We start from the raw sequence: 6,238 nt of genomic DNA, 5'->3' as shown, positions 1-6,238 counted from the left end.
GGGGGGGCTTTGCTTTATAAGAGCTTACTAGTAAAAGGGGTAGGTGATACAAAAGGTCATAATTGTGTGGGATGAGCTGATGGCAAAAGTAATTGTTATTATGTGGAGGTGGGATAGGTTTCCCTAAAGAGATGGGTTTTCAAGGATCACCTTGAAAACCCAAGGTGGACAGATTGGGGTAGGGAGTTCCAGAGGATGGGAGAGGTTCTGGAGATGGCGAGAGAGCAGGAGGTCTTAAGAGGAGCGGAGGGGACAGTTTGGGTGATATTTTGAGATGAGGTCAGTGATGTAACCAGGATCAGGGTTGTAGATGGCTTTGTATGTTTGTATTTTGAAATTTGTTGGGCAAGTGGGACCCTGTAGAGCAGGGGTGCCCATTAGGTAGATTGGGATCTACCAGTAGCTCTCGAAGCTGATGCTGGTAGATCATGAAGGGTGTGAATGGTGGCCCCTTTATTCCATTTTGGTATATTTAGCTGTGCACACATGATTACCTATTAGCCTGAGTCTGCTGAGCCAAGCTCCCTGACACCTTTCTGGTGGTTGAAGTGCTATGTATTACATCAAAGAAAATTAGTTTACACAGCCTGTTGCACTACACTGTTTGCAAGATACAGCAAGGTGAGCCAGGAGAGAGACCGGTGTGAGACAGATAAGAGAGAGAGAGGAAAGACAGCCAGGGGAGAGAGATCGAGGAGAGACAGCCACAGGAGAGAGACAGTGGAGAGAGCAAAGAGAGACAGCCAGGAGAAAAAACAAGGAATGACAGCCAGGAGGATGAGCGGGGAGAGACAGCCAGGAGAGAGAGAGAGCGAGGGAGGTTTTTTTTTTTTCCCGCTCGTAGATCTCATGTAGCTGGTCATTTGAAAAGTAGATCTTAACCCAAAAATTGTGGGCACCCCTGCTGTAGAGAAATTGTCAGAAGGGCAGCAGACCTTAAATGATTGTTAAGGTGGATGAGTCTAGCGAGTCTAGCATTCATGATAGACAGAAGGGGGGATAGCCTGTGTAGTGGCAGGCCAACAAGGAGGGAGTCAAAACCGTACCTGAAGAGATATTACAAGGGAGTGAATTAGGTTTGTGGTGTCGTTTGTTAAAAAAGGGGGCGAATGTTGTGGAGGTTGAGTCAGCAAGATTGGGATAGTGATTGAAAAGAGGTCAGTATTGAGGATTGCGCCAAGCACTCTGGCCTGAGGAGAGGGGTTGATTGTTGTGCTGTTAATGATGGGGAAGTTGGGGGGAAAAGACACGGAGAGGAGGAAATATTATAAGCTCAGTTTTGGACATGTTGAGTTTGAGGAAGTGGTGTGACATGCATGATGATATGTCAGTGAGTAGATTAGTGATACATGAGGAGACTAAGGGGGTGAGCTGAGGAGTGCAGAGATGGATTTGGGTGTTGTCAGCATAAAGATGGTAATGGAAGCCAAGGTGAGGTTATCAACTGACCCTGGGAGGATGTGTAAATAGAGAATAGAAGGGGCCCAAAGACAGACCCTTGGGGGGGTAGAGTTGTAGATGATGCTGAAGATGCACTGAAATAGGTAGGTGGTGAGTCATGAGAGAGCGGGGGGAGAGCACCTCCTGGAATTATGGCAGATAGCACAGGAAGCAACAGCTTCTTTGCTATCTGCTGGGTTTTTACATTTTTTGCTTACTAGTAAAAGGGGTAGGTGATACAAAAGGTCATAATTGTGTGGGATGAGCTGATGGCAAAAGTAATTGTTATTATGTGGAGGTGGGATAGGTTTCCCTAAAGAGATGGGTTTTCAAGGATCACCTTGAAAACCCAAGGTGGACAGATTGGGGTAGGGAGTTCCAGAGGATGGGAGAGGTTCTGGAGATGGCGAGAGAGCAGGAGGTCTTAAGAGGAGCGGAGGGGACAGTTTGGGTGATATTTTGAGATGAGGTCAGTGATGTAACCAGGATCAGGGTTGTAGATGGCTTTGTATGTTTGTATTTTGAAATTTGTTGGGCAAGTGGGACCCTGTAGAGCAGGGGTGCCCATTAGGTAGATTGGGATCTACCAGTAGCTCTCGAAGCTGATGCTGGTAGATCATGAAGGGTGTGAATGGTGGCCCCTTTATTCCATTTTGGTATATTTAGCTGTGCACACATGATTACCTATTAGCCTGAGTCTGCTGAGCCAAGCTCCCTGACACCTTTCTGGTGGTTGAAGTGCTATGTATTACATCAAAGAAAATTAGTTTACACAGCCTGTTGCACTACACTGTTTGCAAGATACAGCAAGGTGAGCCAGGAGAGAGACCGGTGTGAGACAGATAAGAGAGAGAGAGGAAAGACAGCCAGGGGAGAGAGATCGAGGAGAGACAGCCACAGGAGAGAGACAGTGGAGAGAGCAAAGAGAGACAGCCAGGAGAAAAAACAAGGAATGACAGCCAGGAGGATGAGCGGGGAGAGACAGCCAGGAGAGAGAGAGAGCGAGGGAGGTTTTTTTTTTTTCCCGCTCGTAGATCTCATGTAGCTGGTCATTTGAAAAGTAGATCTTAACCCAAAAATTGTGGGCACCCCTGCTGTAGAGAAATTGTCAGAAGGGCAGCAGACCTTAAATGATTGTTAAGGTGGATGAGTCTAGCGAGTCTAGCATTCATGATAGACAGAAGGGGGGATAGCCTGTGTAGTGGCAGGCCAACAAGGAGGGAGTCAAAACCGTACCTGAAGAGATATTACAAGGGAGTGAATTAGGTTTGTGGTGTCGTTTGTTAAAAAAGGGGGCGAATGTTGTGGAGGTTGAGTCAGCAAGATTGGGATAGTGATTGAAAAGAGGTCAGTATTGAGGATTGCGCCAAGCACTCTGGCCTGAGGAGAGGGGTTGATTGTTGTGCTGTTAATGATGGGGAAGTTGGGGGGAAAAGACACGGAGAGGAGGAAATATTATAAGCTCAGTTTTGGACATGTTGAGTTTGAGGAAGTGGTGTGACATGCATGATGATATGTCAGTGAGTAGATTAGTGATACATGAGGAGACTAAGGGGGTGAGCTGAGGAGTGCAGAGATGGATTTGGGTGTTGTCAGCATAAAGATGGTAATGGAAGCCAAGGTGAGGTTATCAACTGACCCTGGGAGGATGTGTAAATAGAGAATAGAAGGGGCCCAAAGACAGACCCTTGGGGGGGTAGAGTTGTAGATGATGCTGAAGATGCACTGAAATAGGTAGGTGGTGAGTCATGAGAGAGCGGGGGGAGAGCACCTCCTGGAATTATGGCAGATAGCACAGGAAGCAACAGCTTCTTTGCTATCTGCTGGGTTTTTACATTTTTTTATTTTAGTATTCTGACAGCTTCTGCCGTCAGAATAGAAAAAGAAAAAGAACCCAGCATAGGAATGAATAGCTAGGTTGTTATCGGCTATTTCAATTTGCAATATCCAATATGGAGAACTTCAGGTCCCCCTCTGCTGATTGACAGCAGCAGTGGGCGGGTGCAATAGCTAGTTTGCTATTGCAAAGTGAAATAGCCAATATAAATCTAGCTATGCATTCCTATGCTGTTTTTTTTCCTCTGACTGACGGCGACCCTGATGTCAGAAAAAAACCCCAAAAAACAGATCGCAGAGAAAGGTTTACTCTGTAGCAGAGTAAACCTTTCCGGGAGAAAATGTTTCTCTCCCGGGCGGGCTATCTAATAGCGGGAGAGTTGGGATGTCTGAGATAGTTTTTTTGATTTGAAGAAATAAAGACCTGCCAGAGAATGTGACTCTTAATCTATTCAACAAAAAAATCTGCTTTGGGCTGCTCAAACTTTGGCATATTTTTAAAATATATATTATATGTCAGGGGTGTAGTGTTACAAATAATGTCCTTCTTAAAGTGACATGGAGAACAAAAGTAGTCACCCCACAGAAAAAGGGACAATGGCAGCAGGAATTCAGAGATGATTTGAGGATCTACTGCCGAGTGATACACAAATAAAATACATTTTTGTTAATAGTTCGGGTACTTGAATTTATTTTTGTAAGATTGAACTTGAGTTTAGTGTCGCTTTAACAATGAATTGTGTCACACTGTGGAGAGTCTGTGAATAGTCATTCACTATGCAGCCTGCAGGTGGCAGTGGTTTCCCTACTGGGCTCCAGCCTCTCTACTACTGACAGAAGGGAGATCTGCGCCTTCACAAAGGTTCCGCCCTGGACAGATTTCCAGGGGATGGTTTAATGTGTTACACAGGAAGAGGAGAAGTCCAAGTACTTTGAGTTGTGACAGAGCAGAGTTTGGGTGTTCGGGCACAGCACTGCAGAGCTCTCCCTGTACAGGCTCAGGTGAGTGTCACTGAGGATGGCATGCCATTGTCAGCTGGAGATGGTGAAGGGAGAATACATATGACGTTTGTACACAAGGGATTTTTATCTTATTGAAGTTGCTTTCGCTTTCTATTAGGTTATGTGATTTGCTAAAGATTTCCAGGAAGACAAGAGGAGGAGGTATTTACTGAAGGAATCGAAACTGTTCACACAGCTTGGTAAATAGGACGCTTTGTATGTCAGACAACCAATCGTGTGATAGCAATCTTGTTATCTTCACATGCTAATGGGTATTCAAAGTGAATGCAGGTGCACATAATGTACTAAGCGCTCATTAACACCAGAGAGATGCATTCAGCACATGTGTGTTACATGCCATGTTAACATGCGTTACATTAATGGTGCGGTGCATAGGGCAGCCCATTGAGATGAAGGGGCTATTCATCTCAATGAGCTGCCCTATGCACTGCAAGGGAGCAAAGATGGGACCTGCAGCATTTGTGTAAGCTGCAATGCAGGTGTATTGGGGCGCCATCCAGAAGACACGTTACTGCACTGGTGTGAATGGGCCTTAACATTCACTTTTCTAAGAGGGAGTCCTGTTCTCTTACAGGCCGGGTTCACATTATTGTGCAGCAGTAACACACTTTGGTGCACTTCAATGGCCTTAATTCTTAATGGTACCGCAATGCACCTACCAAAGTTTTACAGCTGTCACCCAACCAGCAGGTGCAATGGAGATCTCATTCCAGGATAAGTGTTAGAACAGTGCTGCACAAATCCTAGGAGCCAGGAAGTCCATGCACCTTAAATAAATGACAACTGTCTTCTAAAGTTTCTCTAGCTGTTGTCACAGGGGCTGGCTGCTTTGTCCACCCCTGGGTTAGAACCCCTCACAGTATCTGTATTGTTCTCCATGCTTCCTGCCAACTGCGTTCCCTGTTTCTTGTACAGGCATCACAGGGACAGGAAGTAATGGAAAATCTCTCCAATTGGGTCACAGACGGAAATATAAACTTCAGAAGGAGCCAACACCCCATAATGCACATGCAATGAATTATTATGTTGTATTTGCACAATGGTGTGCTGGAGTTTTCTGATTATGGCATATTAAATGGCGTCGCCTTAAGCCGAGCACCCTCTTTATCATTTTGGCGTTTGGAGATAGTGCAGCGTGGGTTGTTGATTGCAAAAAAATAAAGATCTGGCAGAACAAATTGACTCCTCCTCTATTAATAAATAAAAAAAAAAGTCTGCTTTGGGCTGCTGCATACTGTGTAATGGAGACATGCCCTGTATAGTGATGGCAGCGCAGGGAGAGCTCCACTGTGGACGGCCACCGTTCTGCTTTAAGCACAGCAGTTTATAAATGGTGTTTACTGTTAAATCAGACTGCTGTTTGATGCTCTTACAACATAAGCTGCACCATGTCATAGCAAGGTTTTGTGTTTTCATCTGCAATTCTTTCATAAATGTAGACTTGGTGCACAATGTCCAGATCTTTCAGAATAGACCACATATGACTGAGGTGGACTGTCCGTGTATGATTGTATCACCTGTCCCGGATTGGTAAAGATGGAGTATAATATTATTAGTAATAATATACACACACACACACCCATTTCATACTTTGATATGGAACTGGCTGCCTAATTATCAGTGACCTCTTATTGCAGTGAAGATTCTTCCATTGGTATGGCACCCATGTATGTCGAAGAATGTTCATGTTGCCACAGTAGCATTGTGAGTGTTGGGATAGCAGTCCCATGGTAGAAACCTTGTATTGGGGCTCCATTGAGTTATGTGGCAGTCACTTGGCACTATAAAATACAGGCAGAATCTCATGTGCAGGAAGTAGATTCTCAAAGATTTGTAATCTGATTTTCCAATACTTAAAATCTGCTACAAAGTTTGCTGGTGTGACATGGCCCTAAATGTTCTCTAATTTGTGTCTAATTTTCACTATTGGGGGGGGAGG

This window comes from Nanorana parkeri, unplaced genomic scaffold (assembly GCF_000935625.1).
Source record: "Nanorana parkeri isolate BGI_ZX_2015 unplaced genomic scaffold, ASM93562v1 scaffold1293, whole genome shotgun sequence".
NCBI lineage: Eukaryota > Metazoa > Chordata > Amphibia > Anura > Dicroglossidae > Nanorana > Nanorana parkeri.
This window is presented reverse-complemented; position numbering follows the sequence as displayed.